The sequence below is a fragment of the Pseudochaenichthys georgianus genome, chromosome 20, assembly GCF_902827115.2.
Source record: "Pseudochaenichthys georgianus chromosome 20, fPseGeo1.2, whole genome shotgun sequence".
NCBI classification, from domain to species: domain Eukaryota; kingdom Metazoa; phylum Chordata; class Actinopteri; order Perciformes; family Channichthyidae; genus Pseudochaenichthys; species Pseudochaenichthys georgianus.
Genome location: NC_047522.1, coordinates 5,564,591 through 5,586,043, shown reverse-complemented (window position 1 = coordinate 5,586,043; position 21,453 = coordinate 5,564,591). Strand labels below are relative to the sequence as shown.

At 39.6% G+C, this 21,453-nt stretch overlaps 1 long non-coding RNA gene across 1 annotated transcript in view; it reads right to left on the bottom strand.

Moving 5' to 3' along the window:
- Positions 1-1,252: 1,252 nt before the first annotated feature.
- The window catches only part of LOC117465465 (uncharacterized), a 79,842-nt gene continuing 59,641 nt past the window's right edge, over positions 1,253-21,453 (bottom strand). Inside the window, exon 4 of the long non-coding RNA XR_011645098.1 lies at positions 1,253-2,474. This is a non-coding gene — a long non-coding RNA (uncharacterized lncRNA). The remainder of the gene's footprint in view (positions 2,475-21,453) is intronic.

Below are 21,453 nucleotides of genomic sequence, written 5' to 3'. Positions count from 1 at the left end.
AGGGGTCTGCAACCTTTTTGACCAAAAGAGCCATTTTGCTCCTTTTTCCAAACATTTTTTTTGTCTGGAGCCGCAAAACATATTTCATAGTTTTTTATTGTTATATCAGACAAAAAATACAGTTTTTTTTTGCATTTGTTATGCTATTTATTACATGATATAAAACTGTTAACCTCTAATAAGAAACAAAGAACTCTTATAAGGAGAATTAAAAATAATACACAGGCCTACTTTAAAATAAATTAAACACAGCACTTGGGGAGTCCTCTGCACATTTGAAGGAAAAAAACCATTATTAAAATGGGCCCACTTTGAAATAAATAAAACATATAGCTGCACCCTAAAAAGAGTTAAAGGTAGGGTAGGTTAGAATGGAGAAACCAGCTCGAGTGCGCTAGAATTTGAAAGTACACAACCGGAAAAAATATGCCTCTTCCTTCAGACTTCCTTACAGAGTCCCTCCTCCAACACACACGAACGCGCACATGACCAATGAGGGCACGAGATAAGTTTGTGCACAGATGGAAGGCTGACAGGCAGGTAGGCCATCCAGTTACTTTAGCCGGGCCGGCTCAGATGATTGGTCGTGCTTTTTACAGCGCTACGGCTTCCACAGATTAATTTTTGTATGTATTTATTGTCAAAGCATTTGATATATTCATTGCTATCGGGACGTTAAGAGCATTCCATGGAATATAACAAAAAGTGTTTTCTGAAATAAATTACATACCCCATTGAATTATGACTGAAGATCGTCAGCTGTCTTCCTCTCCCTTGTTGTTCCTCGATACATTGACAACTTCTCTACATATCAAACATACCGGTAAACCAACATCGTTTGCTGTGAAAGCAGATAACTCTGTCCACACAGAATTAAATCCTGTGTTCCTCCGGTACTTTTCTTTGATTTATTCATAGTTCGCTCATCGAGCCGGGGGTCAGGTTATTAGCCTCCAAGAAAAGGCGCTCGCGCGGGACCGTAGCAGGATTTGGCGCATATTTTAGTTGACCTAATTAAAACCGTTTTGTTTTTTATTTATACTGTATGTCACAGTGTCACCTCAAAATACAAGATACGAAACATTTTCAACCATGCAACAAAATATAAATAGTCCTACAAATACTTTTATTTTATTTTTTTCTTATTTTTGTCTAAGCTCAAGGGAGCCAGAGCAGAGGGCTTAAAGGGCCGCATGCGGCCCGTGGGCCGCGGGTTGCCGACCCCTGGTCTAACCTTTTGTAGTGTGCTTAAAATCTGACGCATTGCGTGCTGTCATCTGATGGAACTTTGTGCCTGCATTAAATGGTAACTCTGAAGTTCTTAATTCAATTCAATTGTTTGAGTCACAGTGCACTCATGTTGTTTTCATATAATATCCTTTCAGTGATAAATAGGAACTTTATCATTTTTGTTCGAGGTAACAGCTTCCCAATGGAGTAAATTGTTTGTAATCAGAGAATTAAAGGAGCATTTAATCTTAAAAGGCTTGTCGTGTGAAATAGCTTTGATGTGAGCTAATTCAATGAACGTAACCGGAGGGCACTTAAGATGGAGATTGGGGTTGCGATAAGATGTGCCTTTGGAATACTAGCATAGAGTTGGCCCACCCAGTGAAGACTAATCGTGTAAAGGAAATCTTTTCTTTGAACCCTTCCCGAATAATATGAATAAGATGAATTAACAGCAGCTGATTGCATGCCACTATAGAACTTGTGCCAAAAATGGCTTGCGTGCTATATCAGAACTTTGTACATCAGTGATTGCCTGCCATAGAGTTGGTATTACTTTTGTTTCGGAATTCAGGCCTTTTAGAAGGGTAAATGTGTTTAACTATAAACTTGTGTGTGTGTGTGTGTGTGTGTGTGATTCTGTGATTCTGAATTAAAGCTGCATGCTCAGCAAACCTCTTGAAGGTAAAGAGAAAACAAATAGCTTAAGGGGGCAGTTAATGTGATTTTCCGTCCACAATTGAACACCGTGACCATACCATTTTGATAGGATTGTAGATCTCAACAATTACCTGGCCAGGGATTTCAAAGTGGTCTGAATTTTGGCCAGATTTCTTGCTTTGCTGTCGATGACAAAATGTGCTTGAATTGAAATGTCAACATGGTCCCAATTACCCCCTTCTCCACAGTATTTTGAAATGCTTAATGATTGCACTTCAATCAGGAGAGACTTCATTTTGTTAAAAGAACATTTATTGATACTGTAAATGTTAAGTCTATGGTGATTAGACCCCGATCCTGAAATCGTATATATCTAAAGGGGGAAATGCAGCCGTGAGCATATAGGGAACCCCCCGGGGTCTAGACACTGGTGATGATGCTGAAGATCTGGATTTGATGAGGAGATGGGATGAAGAGGAGGTGTGATGAGGTCTTTGGATTAGCTCTCCTGGCACTGGATGTGATGAAAGGAGGTGGATGGGGAGGAGGCGGGCGGCAGCATGAACACCTGAAATCACAGCTGACTGCAGGAGAGAGGAGAACCATTTTAGAGTTTGGCTGCAGCACAGTGATTGGCTGCTGGAGAATGAGGTGAATGTAATAGGTTATAGACAACGCCCGTGATGAGCTGATTATAGAATAGAATAGAATTAAGCAATAGCTCACGACAGGCCGTGGTATATGCTCATTATATCACAGCTAAGGGGCGTGGTTCGGCCCGACGCGAAGCGGAGGGTCGACAACCCCCTTAGCTGTGATATAATGAGCATATATCACGGCCTGAAGTGAGCTATTGCTTTTATAAAACGGTTACCAAGTGTGGCAATATGAAAAAAAAATACACACTCTAATTTAAATAGTTTTTATTAGTAAACAATGATGTTCAAAATAAAATAGTCCCTCCGTTGCCTTCTGTGCGAAACATAGTGCGAGGTGGTTGCTATGCAACAACACTAACAGCTAGCGAACATATTAGACAGAGAGCGTTGATCCATTATTTGGCTATTTATTTACATTCATTTGTATGTTGCCGTGTATTGTGCAGCCACTGAAAACCTGTCCAGCATCAGTAGCATGGCTTACGTGGTTACTTGTTGAGGTTGTTCTAGGCTGTTGCTTGGCGTGGTGAGAATATTCCTCCACTTTCTCCGGTACCCGAGATTCGGCTTCCAGTAGCTCTAGAGAGAGAGCTTTCGCACCTGTGGCCACTAACGGTCATCATTTCCCTGCTTTGTTTCAAGATCCGCATCAGAAAGCTTTTGAATGGTGGTACTTTTCCAGTTGGTCTACCTGCTCTTCACGTAGCTCTGCATGTCGTCGTTTAGGTGCTTTCCCCCCCTGGAGATAGGCACTGCTCAATCCACTCCTCCATAGTAAGACCTCCCCGGAGGTCGAAGTTAATCTTAAATGTTTCCATCTTATGCTTTGTAAGTTTGTTCCGTAACGGAAGAAATGTAAACATATTTATAAAACTGACAAGTCAAATCAAGCAATCTGATTGGCCGATAGTGTTTTTGCGGACCTCTTTGATTACAGATTTGAAAACATCGTTGCTTGCTTTAAAGGTAGCACAATTCATTATGTCAAACCTTGGAAAGTATCTAGATATCCCTGCCCTAATGCCAAAGGAACTGCACACTGTATGTTTTGCCGTTTGATGTCTATGTCTGGACCGCTGCGTAAAAAGGAGGGTTTCTGCCCCGTTACTTCTCCGCTGCTTTCTTGTTCCAGTTTGAAAAGCAAACTGCAGGCAGTTTGCTTTTCAGCCCAACGGTATACTGTTTTTCTCAGACGCGGAGGGATACTGATTTGTTGTGAAAAGTAACTTACAATTCTACCCGTGGTATACGCTCAGTATATCACGGCTAAGAACCAATCAGATTGCTTGATTTGACTTGTCCGTTTTATAATAGGAATTATATGCAGCTGCGGAGTGAATGTATATACCCCCTTGCGCTGAGCTTCATTTGGTGGTTTTGCTGTTGCTCTTGTTAATAATAAAGTAAGATGATATTGTTGTGAAAATAAAAAGCCCAAGGGAATGGGTCAGAAGGGGGCTTGGCAGAGACTTGCATAGGAGATCTATAGATGGTGTCTTACCTACTGCTATCTACAAAAAGATGTTTATGTTCTGTCTATTGTCTATTGTATCATGTGGTTTGTCTTTGTCGTCGTTGATCACGCTTTTTAGAAGTGGCCAGTTAGTGTGTGAACAATGAGAACAAGGCTGAGTTTGACGGTAAGCCCCTCTGATACCAATTCCCCAGTGCTCAGTGACAACATGAGGAGGAAGACCAGGGTGAACATTGGTTCTGCATTTACTTGTTGGAGTCAGCTGTCCAAGGACAAACAATACCATGCAGGGGAGGCTACTTTTTCTCTTGACCTTATTGACAGGTCCATTGGGTACTGACATAGACAATTTAGCAAATCACATTAAGACATTACAGCAATCACCAGAGGGGCACAGGCGGAAAGGTGACGTAATATAACCGGGAGCAGATTGACTTCCACAAGACTGGCCATTTGGTACAATTCTAATTAATCCACTAACTCTCCATGGGACTGCTGTTAGCACCACAGCCGTTCACACAAACTTACTTGGCCAAGGACAGCAGCTAAGAGGAATTTAATCAATGTGATGGATAACATTTGTCTTTACAGCTCTTGCGGCTATTCCCGTGATAACCATTCTAGGCAACAGTACTTTTCCATCCAAATATGCTTGGCATTTTTATGCTATCAAGCCGTTGTAGAACCTTAAGGCACTGAGAAAAAAGTAGAATCATGGGGGCAATTGTAAACGACAAAAATGCACCTAGACATTTTAAAAGCTTTCTATTGAGTTTAACTGTGGTACACTTAGACACTGAGCAGTCTCTTTGTGACATTAAGGACCAATAACATCTTTGAAATGTTATTTTGCTTTTTCAATTCTGTGTTTGTAGACATGAACTAATTGTGTCAAAAGCCACACAGTATTCAAAGACTTACATTTTTAATTGTGTGTCTGAATAAACGGTCACCTATTACACACATCTTTGAATAGTTAGTCCTACCAATTTTCTATCAACTTCTCCCAGAGATGACATCAAGGCCCTTTCTCAATACCTATTGATTCATGTCATCTCTATAAATCAGTATTAATTGATGATAAAGTGACCAGTCATTGAAATCACATTTATTAGTGTTTGTCGTTTCCTTTGATATTTTTGAGAAAATCATTTTTTTTCATCATTTTTCTAAAAGTAATTTCCTTTTTCAAAGTTGTGTTTCCTCTGAGTCAATTCTTACACAGAACACCGCCATTTGGCTTTCATGCTGCTGGAGTGCAATACATCCTGCATGGATCATTGTAAATGCCTCTTGAGTAATAGTTAATCACTAACTGGCAAGAAATGCAGCCTTTTGGAGGGCTTGATTTTATTTATGAAATTGCAGATTTCCCACAGAAAATGAGTGCGAGATGAGGTGACCGTAATTACACCAGAATGACGGGCGAAGTGGACATTAATCGTTTACCGTCATCAAAGCCTGTGCGTGGCCTTTATGTTCACGATGGAGGGGGCAGATAATACAAGAGTAACGGGGGGTGTTGGGTGGAAGTTGGGGGCTGTTTCAATCAAACACCCCCTGCAGCGGTATCCACCTGTGAGGAGACAAGGCTCCATGTTTGTCAACTGTTCTTTATTGTATCTTGCAGTTGAGCTGGCTCTTAACAGGGCTGCAGAGAAAGCATTACACAGGACAGGGGGCTGTGTAATTGCAGTACTCTGTAATCATGGGAGCTGACAGAGAGCATTTTTTTGCTGTCACAGGTAGCTGCATGCCATGCTGTGTGCACTAGCAGGCATTACTGCAGAGATCGTGTGAATAACAGGCTTGTGTTCCTGTGCAACTATCCTCTCCACCCTTGCAATGGTGCCGACAACAAATGTTGGCCCCATTGGTGCAGTAAAAATGAGCAAACTTGGATAAATTAAAATGGAATTGTAACAAGTCACTATCATAGAATAAGCTTGCTGTACAAAAGAATCAAACTAAGTTATTCTTACATTCACATAAGACCCCGCAGTCAGTGCGGTAGAGAACACACACAACATGAGAAAGACATTATAGGAAAAACATGGGCCTGTCATGAATATTAATATTTGCAATTGTTTTGAGTCTGGTGGTCTCATTCAACGGAGCAAAAGCGTGATTGACAGATGGATGGCATTGGTGCACCAATCAATCAACCTCTTGAATGAGCGGTATTCCCAAAACCATATGCTGCCTTTGTGTAGGACACGGCACTGTGTCTTGGACGCACTGCCGTTCTGAATGTTTTATAATTTCATTTGAATGACTAACAAGAGCGACCAAGCGAGTGCTTGTAAAGAGGGCTGCATATTCAGTGGAAATGTTAATGCATCATTTTATGGAAATTAGGCACTGAGCCAAGAGGCAGCAGATGTATAAACACCTGTTTGCTTCTGATGTTTTGACTCAAACTCCCAGCCATTTCAATCCACAAAGTGAAGACTTTAACTTGATGCCCAGATACTCAAAAAAACGTGTGTGGGTTTGTGTGTGACTTACATGATGTCTCTGTTGAGTAAACTAATCTATAGAAGGCACATTACAAGAATGATAAAGTAATTAACTAGACTATATTGGAACTTTTTCTTGAAGAATGAATGGAATTCTTCTTACTGTCTACCAGAGAAGTACACGTCTGTCCCATGAAATATTCAGAAAGCTGTTTTTCTCTGGGATCGTAATTCATCATCTATATATAGCCTCCTTTTTATCACTCTTCCAGGATCATGGATGATTCCTGATTCCGGCAATGCATCTTTTTTCAGACTTCGATGATGAAAAGGATGCTAGATGAATAAAATATTCAAATGCTTACTTAGTCATGGTGGCAGTGTGAGTGTGTCTGAGTGAGGGGAGGGGAGGCGATCTTGTAAGTACCATAAATATCCAGTGAGCTATAGCTAACTATAGTTCAGACAGAGGTAAAGAAAGTCAAATGATGACTTCAGAGTAACTATAAGAGTGGAGGAATATGGAGAAACAGCAGTGCACGGGGTGATTAAGTGAAAAAGAGGCTGATGCAGTCATTAATTGGGCCTGACAAGAATAAATAACATACTAGCTACATGCTAAGGCAATCAACACCTCCACATGGGGCAGAATGTGTACACGATTATGCAACCTTAAATTCTCAACATTTGCTGTGAAGTAATCTCAGAAGGAAATCACCCACTTGTTATCAACTGAACTAGTTCTGATTATTCTACTTGTGTGTAACAGATATAGATACATTTGCAGATCTCTATTGATCTAAATACCTTAATTCCTACCTCCACCCAGTGTTCCGTGTTTCATAGAGGACAGAGGTTATTCAAACTACTTATTTTTATCTTGTGTTGAGCGCTGTATCTTGCAGGGGATTGGGATGGACGGAACAAGTCTCCTTCAAAGTGCTTTGGAGGCTTTGATGAGTCCACTTCCTCACAGATCACCAGGGCAGTGGCCTTTACTTGCTCCAAGAAAGAAAAGTCCTCCCTTGGACTTGTAATCAGCTCCTCGAGGAGAGCTTGAGCTAAGTGGACTGAAGAAATGAAATCACTACATGTGACGTGGCTTCCGTGGGTGACTTTTGATTCTTGGATTTCAAAGTACTGCAGAGGTATTATCTTGCATTAAAATGGATGCCTTTGCAATTTATTTTGATCCTTTTTGAGCCGTCTGGAAATTGCAGGTCTTACGAAGTGATTGTGGGAAATGACTAATGGCATGAGATTAATCATTTAAAGCCAGCTATTTCACATGGGCAGTCGTTTTGGATAATTCTGTGAAAGGAAAAGGTGATTCAACAGACCAGGATTTTGCGATTAATACAAACATTATTAGAGCATTTCAGAATGTATGATCTGTGTGTCACACACATACATTAATTATTATTAGTTTAATAAGAGTGGTTTTCATGGAATGACTTGACAGAGGGAAGGGAAACTAAGTCAATCGTTGACATTTTGAGGGAAATCTAGAAGAAGAGGTCCTAAACATATGAACCGGTTATGGTGTCAAACCTTATCTGAAACAAGTTACTATGGCGATTTGGTCTTTTGATTTGACCTTTTGATTAATCATTTCTAGTGTGTACTTGGCCTCCTTGGCTTTAGCAATCTAGTGAGAAAGCAGCTGGATAACTGCCATGCATGTTTCCCACCTGCTGCAGTCTGAACTTCTGTTGGCTTGTACTTTGTTTGCACATATTATTATGCGGTTCCATCTGTTTCTCATTGTGCATGATTTTATGACAAATCTTAATGAAGGGAGAATATTGAATTTTTTTTAAAATGTCGTTATTTCCAAACAATGTATCGACTTGATATGCATGTAATGTATTGGAATCTATTATTTTATCAATTCAGTATCACTGTAATCATTTTTGACTGCCTGATTTCCACTAAAACTATTAGTGCAAATCGAATGGAAGGTGCAGTGCACATATAGCCCTCAGTGTCAGGTCAGTCTGAGATATGAGTGCTGACAGTCTATGTGGAAAAGATAATGATGTAGCTTACCTCAGTATTTCCCTGAAGACCCTCACTATCAGGTAACACTGTTCTCCCACTTAATTGCTCCCTTACAGTTAAGAGTCCTTTGCTCAGATGGAGGAATGGTGCTCCGGTCTTGATCTGCTGTTAACAACACCTCACACCTTCATATTTTCAGACAATGCTATGTTAGACTTTAATTAATTATGTGCCAAGCAATACACAAAGGTAATCGCAACGCAGATATGCAGCTCACAGCACAGGTCTGCATCGCTGTAATGAACAACATGGCAAGAGGTCAAAGGGTCTTTCTGGTGTGTGACTGCCTGAGCTTGATTTGAGGGAATTTGTGGAGGAACTGTCAACTTAGTGCCACGTTTGGCTGTAAAAATAGAGTTCTGATTGGATGCTGCTGGAAGATATGTTTTCTGTTTCTCTTGACATTGAGCTTTGTTTCTTGATCTCAGCTGCCTGTGTGTTGTTGAATTGGTGCACGAGGACTTATATCGGAGGCAGTTAATATCTACTTGTGTGAAAGAGTATCACATGCTTGTTAGCATGTTTTATCGCACTCGCAACATGCCATGAATCTTACATCATAAATGGTACAATTAGAACATATCACGTCTAAATATGCATAATGGAAATAGTCATTGAGTGCATTCAAACAATTTTAAACATCCATGGTTCAAGTTCATCTTGCTGTCCATTGCAGATTAGAGGCATGCATTGGTTTGTTTTGTACTCTGTTGAATGTTTAGGCAACTGTTGGCCATATAAACACCAAGTGTATTCCATGAGGCTTTGAGATAATGAGGGTGAATAACTCCCATGATTGAAATGATATATAATATATTGCCTCGGAGAGGATTGTCCCGTTCCCAGTAATGGAAACACTAAGAATTCACTGTTGCCTAGATTACATTTTGCTGTTAAGTATGAACACTTCTCCCGGAAGAAATGATGAATCACAACTTCAGAGGGAGATCCAAAGTGTCTCCTAAACAGCCGAGTCTGGGCTGAATACCATTTCATGTTTTGCCTCTTTGGTCACAGTTTAACAAGGATAGCAAATGTGTGTGTGATGTGCAGTTGATGTCTTCTTAAAGGATTACTGGCTTTTAAATAAATTAAGTAAATACATTCAAATCAAATGACAACTCTTGCCTTTTACTACCAGCTTTAAATGCAGCAGCATGTTTTTTGTGTTTAGTCTGATTTGGTGCAGTTAAGATGATCTTGAGCCTGGTGGATTGAAACAGCTGAGCAGTAACACTTCTACCATGACTTGCTTTATTTTCCTTTACTATATACCTCCTAAAAACACCACTCTATGTGGAATATTTGTCTGTGCTTTCGTCAACCTGTCTAGTCAAAGTGTGATAAGTTCACTACTGAAGACTGATTTCACAGTTTTCTTGTGCATATTATCTGGAATATTGATGAAAAATATCCCATAAAATACATTTGGATTGTATCAGGACTATTGATATTTGGAGTTATTGCTTTATTTAGAGTAATAGAAATGGGAGCCTTATTTTTGTTAGTGTAATAGCAGAAGTAGGAGTAGCAATATTTTTGTGAAAGTTACACTAATAGACCTAAGTATTAATACATTATTCGTTATCCATCCATCCATCTTCTCCCGCTTATCCGTGGTCGGGTCGCGGGGGTAGCAGTTCCAGCAGAGAGCCCCACACTTTCTTTTCCCTGGCGACATCAACCAGCTCTGACTGGGGGATCCCAAGGCGCTCCCAGGCCAGCGAAGAGATATAATCCCTCCGCCTGGTCCTAGGTCTACTATTATTTGTTATATGATTCATAATTCATTTGTCGAGCTGTAGAAGTAGTTTAGACAATACTAGCAGTGTTAGTACCTGCAATATTTTGTAGTATTACTCCATAAAATAATTCCCTTTCCAACATTAGCAAGCTTAGATTTGAAGACTTGAACTGTTCGGTACCCAGAGAGTTCCGGTTAACTTGTAGAGACCTGCTCATGTGGAATTACCATGTCGCTGCACAGCTTCCTGCACCACCCAGAGAGAGAGCTGTTTGTTTATTTTCAGTACGACTCTGCAAACCCAGACAAAGTTCTCTGGGTTCAACATATCATATTCTCTGGCATTCTGTTAGGAATCTGATATTGGTAGATTTCTGATGATTGGTAACACTGTTTTAATCAAATGTTCTTGTACAAGGATTTCAGCCAGCAGGGTGCCACCTCTGTACGGACTGAAGGTCAGGGGAAATGTATAAGATCAGCATTACTGGCAAGCTTAGGTAGGGCACAACGGTGTGCAATCAGAAGGGATTAAATTGAAACACATTTTGATTCACCTTCATCGTGATAATATCCACTCCTTTAAAAACTAGCTGACGACTCCAGCCGAGGGCATAGAGCGTCAGCTGCACACATTGTCCTCTCTGCTCCACAAATAAACCGCTCTATGACATACCAAACACAGACATCAAACGTACAATTATTTGCATGCATACATTCACACAAACACCGACTCACATGCATACAGAGTGTAACCCGCTGAGGTTCGTTTCTCCTGTTACGAAGATAGTGTTATTGATGTGATGGGTCACATTGCAATTTAGAGGCAATTAAAAGGTAATGAATGTGCTCAAATGAAACCTGCGTCTGGAGGGCATTTGCAGTGTTTGGTAGGGATGATATATTTATCTCTTTGTGTGTGTGTCTCTTTGAGTGTGTTGGACACAGCCATGTATGTAGCTTTAAGCCAGTATAAAATATTACTCAAAGAAAAGTGCCTTTGAACATGACAGCTAGTATAATATTTTAATAGTTATGGCAATATGTAAATCAGTAGTTTACAGTCAGGGCGCTTACAATAGCACAGTGTACCAAATGCTCCTGTGTGCCTTACATAAAACACCTAATGGTCAGATTTATTCATCCCTATTAGACAGGTAGAATTGGCATGAAATTGGACGCCGTTGTGGCCCGACAGTTATCAACCCTTTTTTTTTTTTTACCTTATCTTGACATGCACAGAGGACTAAACACTCTGGGACAAATTCATTTCTAACTAATTATCTGTTCAAGTGGAACCGTTTTTGGCCTGAATTATCAATTAAAGACTTGGAGACATTCTCTGGGCTCCTCACTGAGTTGAAGCCTGCTTTCTGAGGCCAGTTCATTTCATTATAAGACATGTATACATGCATACTTATTTGGATGGTTACAAATAGTTGTCAAGGGAATATTTGACAACTTGAAGATGTGACCAGTAGATGTACTTAAGTGTTATGCTTGAGTTATGATTACACCGCTCTATTGAGTTGTATAGAAGAAGTAGAATGCCATAATTACCATTTACAGTCCAAGCGAATGAAACACGTGTAATCTGAATTGAGCTTAAATATAGGAAAATTGTAACCATTAACTAGCAAATTATATAATTTATGGTGTTTTAAATGACAGTACATTATCCTTGCATCCTTGTAAGTGACTTGCCTTTGCCCAGGTATTGTGTAAATATATTACTGAATGTACTTTAATATATATCAGTATTTTATATATATTATTTATACCTATCATGCCACAGGAATGATTCCATCATCAATTAAAGGTATCTAACAACCTAATAGGAGAAGGAAACATGTTTATTCATGCACATATGTTTCCCTATACTGTAAATACAATGGCTGCCATTCTGAAAGAGGAACTTATAGCAGTTTTTCTCATTTTCTTGTTCATTAAATCTCCCTAACCTTAACACCTAACCAGGTATCACTTCCTAACTGCTCTCCTAGGTGTTTTTAATTAGTGCGGAATCCTCGTTATGTGAGGCAGATGGCACAATCCTCCGTCTTTTGTTAAAGTCACACTAATGAGGATTCTCGGAGAAGATGCGTCCAACCAGAATCCTTAATAAGGGAGCCCGTTAAGCCAAGTAATAAGAAACCTGATGTCTTCACGACAGTGCTCACCTTGAAACTCCAAAATAGAGACCAGTCAATTCTTCAGCACAGACCTTTTGTCAATGCCTTTTGTTTTTGTGCTGGTGCTTGTGTGTGTCGGATGGAAATGTGATAATGCGGTTTAAAGCGATTTTCCATTTAAAATCACTTAAAGAAAGAAGTCTTTAGCTGCTGATTACAAAGCCATTGCTAAATGATGCATACAATGTTTCTGGTCGAAATGTGAAACTGATGAATGATCAGTGATTACATGGATATCAACTGTTAAATTAAACAACAGTTGAGTCAGAGAGAGAAAGCAACCCACAAGAGAAGGCTTGCTGGCTTTTGTATGAATGGAAACTGCTTGCACATCAAACCCCCCACATGTCAGTCCTCTCTGGGTGTTCCAGGACTTTGAAAGCAGGATTTTGAGGAAGAGTTGTAGATGCTCTCATCCGAGTCCAGGCTCCCCCTTCTACACAAGCACAGATGGCAAATTAAGGCAAATATGGTCCAAAATAAATCGAAGTTGATTTTGGCTTCTTTCAATGAACAGGGTCTGACAGAAAATAATGATGGCTTGCGGTTTTAACATCCCGAAACATTATCATTCACAGTCCGTCTTGAATAAATGATTTTACTTAGTTTTAATGTCAAGAGACAGTTGCTGGTTGCATGAACGCTTGCAATTTATTGTAAAGTTTGTCATACAAGTTCATTTGCAAAAGCATTTAGGCAATATAGGTTTAACATTTATGGGAAGCATATTTCATTTTTCTAAAAGCGCCATATCAGGAATTTTTCAGTCACACATTACAGAAACTAAAACTAACAATGCTGTTCTCCAGTTATGTGATTCACTGAGACATAGCAACAAGGTTTGTAGAAGACTTTACATTTACACCAGAATTAGATATCTTGCATAAATGTGCTAAATGTGGAAGTATCTCGGAAACAGCTTGCAGTTTATTTCATTCCTGATTAAACATCAATTTGTTGAGTATTCTGAGTATATATTAGCAAGATCTCTTCTTTTCCTCCTTTTAATGGTGTATTGCTACAATTCTTCACGAGTCACCGCTACCAACTGTTTTAATGTTAGATCAAGGGACTTGATACAGCTGCTTGGACTACACATACTGCATGTAGGAGTGCTTTTGCACATGCTACTGTATAGAACATGATCTACATACAAGATAAAAACGTGTCTTTTTCTTCGGCCCACTGCTGAAATGTGATGTTCAAAAGTAAGGAAAGGATAAACTGTCATAATTACAAAGACAAAAGTATAGAATTCAGCCATTCCGATTCGTATTGGTTGCTTACCTTGGAAAAGGACAATATATATAAATCACAAGACTTTCCTAGTGTGAAATCAATAATGGTTCAATATCTCCTCATCTCCCCTGTGTACTAATGGGCAGCGCTGGCTTTACAGAAACAAACGAGACTGTGCTGAGGAAGACAACTCTATACTGTGAGCTTCCTTTCTCTTTTATGTGGCATTACTCAAACAACAAAGAGTTATCAGTACAAAGCGGATTCATTTCCATTGGTTCACGAGAGAGTGCTTTGTGTTCCGCATCTCTTTTATCCGGCATCAGTCACTTTTTAAAAGACATGATAATTACAGAGAATAATGCACCACTTAATTCAATTGGCTTTTTAAGATGGAATTAATAATAGGAAGGGTGAATGGAATTTTCTACCTGAATCATTTTCATAAATCTTAATAATGAAGTTCACTCCCTTGTTGGCTCTAAATGTCATACCTTGAACTCAGAAACATGGTGCCTTTCTCTCAAACCAATTAATCTTTGGAATGAACTCTTTCCCTTTTCCAAGAACAAGCTCTCTATTATAGTCAGACAAGGCAGGGAAGCTGTCAGGCGGATGACTATGATATCATCTTAATCTTACAACATGACGCACTGTATGGTACCTTTGCCTTTATTTTATACAATGTACCCCATCAAATGAAAGACGTGGGAATTCATACAGTTATTTTCATTTTTATACCTTATATAAACATGGTGTTTACAATTTAACACAACTTACGACAGATGTAGATAAGCAGAGTAACTATTTGTTTTGTTTTTAATATTGTAGTAAGCTCTGTCCAGCTTGTAAAACATACACGTAGTGTTTAACATAGGCCCTTTTTATACTGCAGTGTTGAAACTAGGGCTGCACGATATTGAAAAAAACTGACATTGCGATATTTTTTTCCCCTGCGATATATATTGCGTATTTTTTAACTATATTTAACCGGATGAAGGATTTTAGTCACGAACGTCTGGATCTTAACTGGTTGACTCATCATACCTTAAGTCATGATATAACATGATAATGCATATTGCTTACCCTCAAATAAGGGGGTTCACCTGTGAATGAAGAAGAGAAGAACCTTTTTGTATCCAAAATAGTTCCAGATGGCAGATGTTGCTTTTCTTTTTGGAAGTAAATCTTCATTCTCGCCGGTATTGTCCTCCTGTGCCTCGCTCATTTTTTACCGGTGTTTTGATGGTCTGCAAACTAGCGGGGCGGGGCCTGCTGTGATCTGATCAAGAATGATTGTGATTGGTGGTTTGCTGTGCATGCTGCAGAGCCTGCATGTCACTCACTCAAGTACCCCTGACATGAGAGCCGTGCAGGTTTTCCTTTTGTGGCAAGCAGCAAAATAATTGTAACATGACGTGTTTGAGTTAATATCACATGTCCTAATTTTTTTTAAATTAAAATCGCACGTCCCTGCGATGTGAATATTGCGCATGCATGCCCATATCGCGGTTATCGCCATGACATGATATATCGTTCAGCCCTAGTTGAAACCATGGTTGAAACACAGTTAATTAAAATAATAAACACATCTATTTGATTGATGTGCCCTCATCCACACAAGCGTTTCTTTTTGCACATCTTTGAAGCACCACAAAAGCTGAGATGAGCAGTTAGTTCAATTTCTCGTCGTTCTGTCTTACAACACTGCGGTGCGAGCCTTGAATTCAAATACTGCAGGTAATGAGAGCATTACGTGTGAGGAGGTCTCACCTTGAAGTACCACTCGCAATACCTTATGAGCCAATTTATTTAAAAGGTAATTAAGTCACGGGTTGGAATGAGTTGGCGACATTTACAGTCATACTGTATGGTCAGGGGAGGAATCGTCAGGATCTGCCTCGAGCGCTGTCTGAGCCATTGGTATTTTTTTCCCGTCTTGAGAACAAATTAAATGGAGCAACAAGAGGCTAATGCAAAATAAGCCTGCATTGCCCTGAGTTCAGACACAATAAATAGCCTGAGCCCCCACCACATTTGTCATATTGATTTTTCTCTAATGATATGCACAAGAAAGTAATTTCCTTGTCTCTGCATTGTCAGCGGTGACTAATCAGATTTTCCTGAGACAACCAATTCCATACCTCAAGGAAATGCTTGGCTACAGATTCTGGTCATCCAAGTGACACAGACATCACCTAACAGCTTGTACAGGTGCAATCTCCCTCTGCATGCTGGGCCGGAATACTAAGCGTGTACTACCTACACGGTGTCCTTGGTTTTATAAAGCAACACATGCACCCTATATGAACACATTTGATATAACCAGTACCCACCAATGCACATAAACCTTCTTTCTTTAGAAAAATACAATATTTATATTTCTACAAATGTATTCATTTCAAGATACTTATGTAACCAATACAAGGGTAATGTAGTCAGAAGGGAGCACTTAGCAGCAAGGTTGTTTGTGTTACCCACCTCAAGTACCAAATAGACACAGCGGCTCGCAAAGAGAACTGACCTAGGTTAATACCTGGACATTTCCTTTTACAAAGGTCCATGAGCAGGGAGGGCCGAGTTGTTTATAGCATGGTTGTCATTGACCAATGAACAGCATTAAAGGCAAAACCTCCAATAGTTAATGCATTGTTTGTGGGATTTTCATACCCCTTTCTTCAATATTTAACCTTGGCCAAGTGAAATCTGAATATCTAATCAATCATGCCATATTAAAGTTGAATGCTAATCACCATCGGCTCATTACTATTTCACGAGGCGGCTCCATTTATGAAATGTCACTCAAAAATAGTGTACCCACAAGCCAATCGATGTCAGCCGTCTTTCCGTCTGAATGTTTCATTTGCTGTAAATACATAAACACAGAGATATGGATTGGGGGCAGGCAGTTAGACGCCCACATGTGGTTTCAGTGCGGGGTGGGGGCACGCTGAAAAGGCATTGATCAGCGGTGGGGCTCATGATACAGTTTCCTGCAGAACTGGTGTAAAGCTGCGACTGAAGCCTACCGGGACCGAGACGTTTGGAGTCAACTCGTGACCTTTGAGGTTGCTCTGAGACCAGGCTATTGATAGAAAAGCAGATACGGTTACTTCTCAACTGGAATGTGTCATTTTTCAATAACTGGTATTAGACTGTGCGCTACATTGTGCAGGCAGAGAGAGGAGCCATAGCTTCACTGGAATACAGCATTTACTCAGAGGCTTATACTCTATGTTATAGGGTTTGATGTGTTGGACTTTTTTCGACATTTCCTTACAAATTAATACATTTAAAAAATGATATGCTTCCCTTCCTTATAAACTTGCCTTTTAGTCTTTCACTGAATCTATTCTAAATTAATTGTCACATAAGTGACTCACGATTGATCCTGCTGTCTCTAACAGCAGGGGACGTTAAACACGCCAGAATGGATGATGTTGATATTATGGAAACAAACATGTAATGAATCCCACACTGTACACTGCAAAAAACAGTGTTTCTTTCCGTGCAAACAGCAAATCACTTACTGATTTGTCAGCAAAAATACTTTGAGCTGAAGAAGAAATGACTATGACGCAGCGTCCACACGGCAGCGTGCGTTGAAGCTTGCCAGTGGGCGTGTCTGAAGCTCGACCAACAACCAATCACATGAATCTCCCACCCCGGACACACAAGCACGCGGTTTGATTGGCTAGAGCTTGTACTGGCACATGATTTGATTGACTGACGCTTCCGTCAAAGCTTTGTGGCTGTGAGGCTTCCTGTTTTATATAATATTAACCTCAGGTCTAAAATGATTGGCAAAGCACAAAGATCACTCGTACAGCTTGATGGTACAAAAAAATTGCTTTTGATTTTAGATGGTCATGTGTATAAGACATGGTGGCCCGATGAATTAGGAATCAAGGATACACCATTCATCTGTAAATGAATGAAATAAGTGAAAAGATTGATTTGCTTTGGGATTTGTTTTCATTTCTATTAAATCTAAAGACAAAATATATTTTTAAATTTCAGAAGAGAAAATCTACTTTTGCATAATCTATAACCCAGAAATTAAAAGGAATTCCATAATTTGATACATCAACGAAAATAGAATACGATATAATCTGTATGACCTTGCACAAATCCCTTTAACTCACATTCTACGTCTTTGTCAGCTGTGAGGATTTTAAACAAATTGTAATATAATCCCAAATGATAAATGGACTCGAAGATGAAACACCTTTACCGAGTAATGCATTGCTTTATGACACATCCAAAAACATCCTGATAACATTCTCTCCCTGAGTAAATACGTATTGAAGTGCAATCAGAATACCTGCTGACTTACACATTCTTAAAATGATGCCATAAAGAAAAAGTAAACATCATCAGATATTGCAGCTTCAAAGGCATACATCATTTCAAAGGTGTTACAATTAAATAAAGCTGCAATATTCATAATTTCTCTGAAAGACCTATTAACTAGAGGACGATTGTTTCATGCTTTGTATTACCTTTCGATTGGTAACCAATATTCTCTCTCGGAAAAGACGAGCGGCATGTTGTGTTTCATATCACTGAGACTTCCATGTGTCTGTGCTATCTCCCCTCCGCCCATGCTTGATGTCTGTGCAGAGCGGCATGGGAGGAGGTAGCACAGTGTGTTTACTAAGCAGCCTGTATCATATGCGTCTCTAAACTTACCACCCACTTCTGCATGCTCGCTCGCACTCCTCCTGCTCTTTGTAGCCCTGGCTTTGGTGATTTCCTGAAATACACATATTCACCACTGCCAAGGGCATAAACAATTATCAATCAGCTCTGATCCACTGTTCTGCATAAGTAGCAGTTTGTGGAGCTCTGCTGTCACTTTTTTCATAACTTAGAAAATGTTACTTGGCAGAACATGATGCATGACAAGTAACTTACACTGGGGTCTCGAATGCATTGCAACACATACACAAATAGTGTCAGTTGGCTGCAGTAGTTGTGGCCCATATCTATGTCTGTGTATATAACAAGTGTGTCCACCAGAATATTATTTCTGTCAGGGTGAGAAGGCCTCTGTTTCAGCATTTAGAATATAACGGATACATAACTCTCCTTTGAAACCCAGACTAATGGACTTTAGGGTTAGCATCTGATTAAGGCTGGGTGACCCACCTGCTAGTGCTACCCAGTCCAGTGGCAGCATGCCTTTCGGATACAAGAAAGATTGATTTATGCTTTTGGTCAGGAATAACCACCCCGACATTCACTAGTTGATAATATACTGTAGATCAGCGGTTCCCAACCTTTGGGCATCGAAGGGATTGCAAGTGGGCCGCCAAATAATTTGCAAAACATTATGATTTGTTTGGAAACATTTTCATTATTAAGATTTTTTTTTATCGATCCTCCTTAGCAACGGTCATTACAGTCCTTGACAGCGGTCTGCACTACTGGATTAACAACGTGTCACATGTTCTAAATCGACCAATCAGAACTTTATTTAGCCTCCGTATTGTTTATGGTTGAATGTGGGCCGCAAACATTTTTCAGATCCTTAAGTGGGTCCCGAGTTGAAAAAGGTTGGGAACCGCTGCTGCATCCTACATTTTGTCCGAGGATCAAGAGTTGTCTGCAGGGTGCCGACTAATTTCAATCCTGCTGACACTTATTACAGTCGTATAGTTTCACACAACGGTAGTCAACATGCTGATAATAAAGTTCCTATTTTCTGGCTAGTCATCCACTTTTAACGTCCATATGGTGGTTGTGAGTAGAGAGAGAAACAAGACAAGACAAATAAAACTGCTTTCACTAGTCATGGTTTCTTGCTCCGAGTGAGACACTTATTTTGGAAAATAACCAACGTTTGGCTTAGAGTTAGACCAAGAGATAATTGAGGACATTGTATTAAGGCGAGACACCCCAGGTGAATAGGGTCATTTTTTTAACTTAAAGGTATCAGCTAGAAATTTCTCCAGTTAATTACTTACAATAAGGCAATTGTCTTTTGTATTACAAGTTTTCTGAAATAGCATGTTTAAATATCCAAATTATTCATTATCTCATTAAATATGCATATACACCTTTCAGGAATCGAAATCTGAACTTTGGATAAAGCCAGATTCAAAGTCTCATTTTGTATTCATATTAGTATCTAAGGCTTTTACAGAAGGGATATTGGATATCTCTTTTTGTCACTCCGTAAATCAGAAAATACTGTCAACAGCCCTAAAATATCAATTTCCGCCATGTTTTTAGGTGTACAATGTTGTATAATTCAGGCTATGAATTATATATGAACAAACCCTTCTGTAAAAGCCTTCATAATATTGATAGGAATATAACTGGAAGGTGTGGTGTATCTACGTGCTACTGAAGTTGAAATTTCGAACTCAGAGTAGGAGAAAAAACTCATTTTGAGAAAACGACCTTTAAAGATTGCAGTGAGGCGCTAGCTAAACCCTCCTGTTCTTTGGATGACAGCTTGCGCATCGACGCACTCCCTGAAGGTATTTCATGTTCGGGGTCATTTGTTTTTTGTATAACCTTGCTTCGTGCAAGTGACAATTGTTGTCGTCTTCTCTGTGAACGTTTTTTTCGCCGTTCTTTTGCCATTTTGAGATTTCAATTTCTAGCGGAAAGCTAACCAGGAAGTGTTTTAGCACACCACGTGACGCATCTGAACGAATCACGTTGTCAGAAATTGACACCAGCCAATGAGATTTCGTTTCTTGGTTTAAGACCCCTTTGTGCTTTTACGATTGGTTGCTGATACAAAGGAAATGACCATATTTGGATCCAATGAAATTGTGCAGGAGAGACGGAGCTTTCCAGCGATATCTCTGTTGACATGGTGCACACAGCTGTCGCGGTACTTTATGTTACATTAGAATGCTAACTTTTGGTGAATTTACGAGAAATCTACAGACGCAAATAGACAAACTATAGTAAAATAAACACTTAAATGTGTATTTTGTACGTTTTCCTTCCAAAAGCCTGAAAGAAAACATGTTATAGAATCAAAATAGCACAGAATCTCAAAATTGACCAGTACATGAAAAACGATGTTTTTGCCTGCCGTGTCTCGCCTTAAGATATATCTGCTTTATTGATATAGACATTATGTAGAGCATGTGCCATGTTGGATATGCCAAAATAAAGGGAGCAGAAACACAGTGGTAGACACAGTGTATAATTGCCTCCCTGTGCCCTCCTTCAGGCATGTTTCCAGTCACAAACTATGAAACACCCAAAGGCAACTGCTTGTGTGGATAACTCTGAGGCGCTACAAGTAAAAAGTATTAGACTGCATAGGCCTGTGCGAGCATCGTGCACTGGAGGGCATTTGTTTAGCATGCATATTGCTTGCTTTGTTTTTACCGTACGAGCTCATCAATAATGCAGGATGACTTAACCAGCAATTACAATGATAAAGACATCAAAATGCAAAACAGAGGGCTCTATGCTCTCCTTTCCAATAAGAGTTTTCTGCAAAGTGAGGACTACAGTATAGACTGGACAGACTTTTAATTAGTGCGCTTTGTATCCCAGCCAGGAACAGCAGATTGGCTGCTTGCTCTTTCTTGTCATCATAGCCATAGAAACCAAGAACTTCAAGCATGACCATTTGAATTATGGGTAATTATTGTAGTTAGCAAAAGCTTGATGGTATAACCACTTCCAACCAACTTTACCAAAAGACAAATCTGCAAAACTATTGCTTGGTTAGATGTGATGTTTTTACCATTTTGTGCTG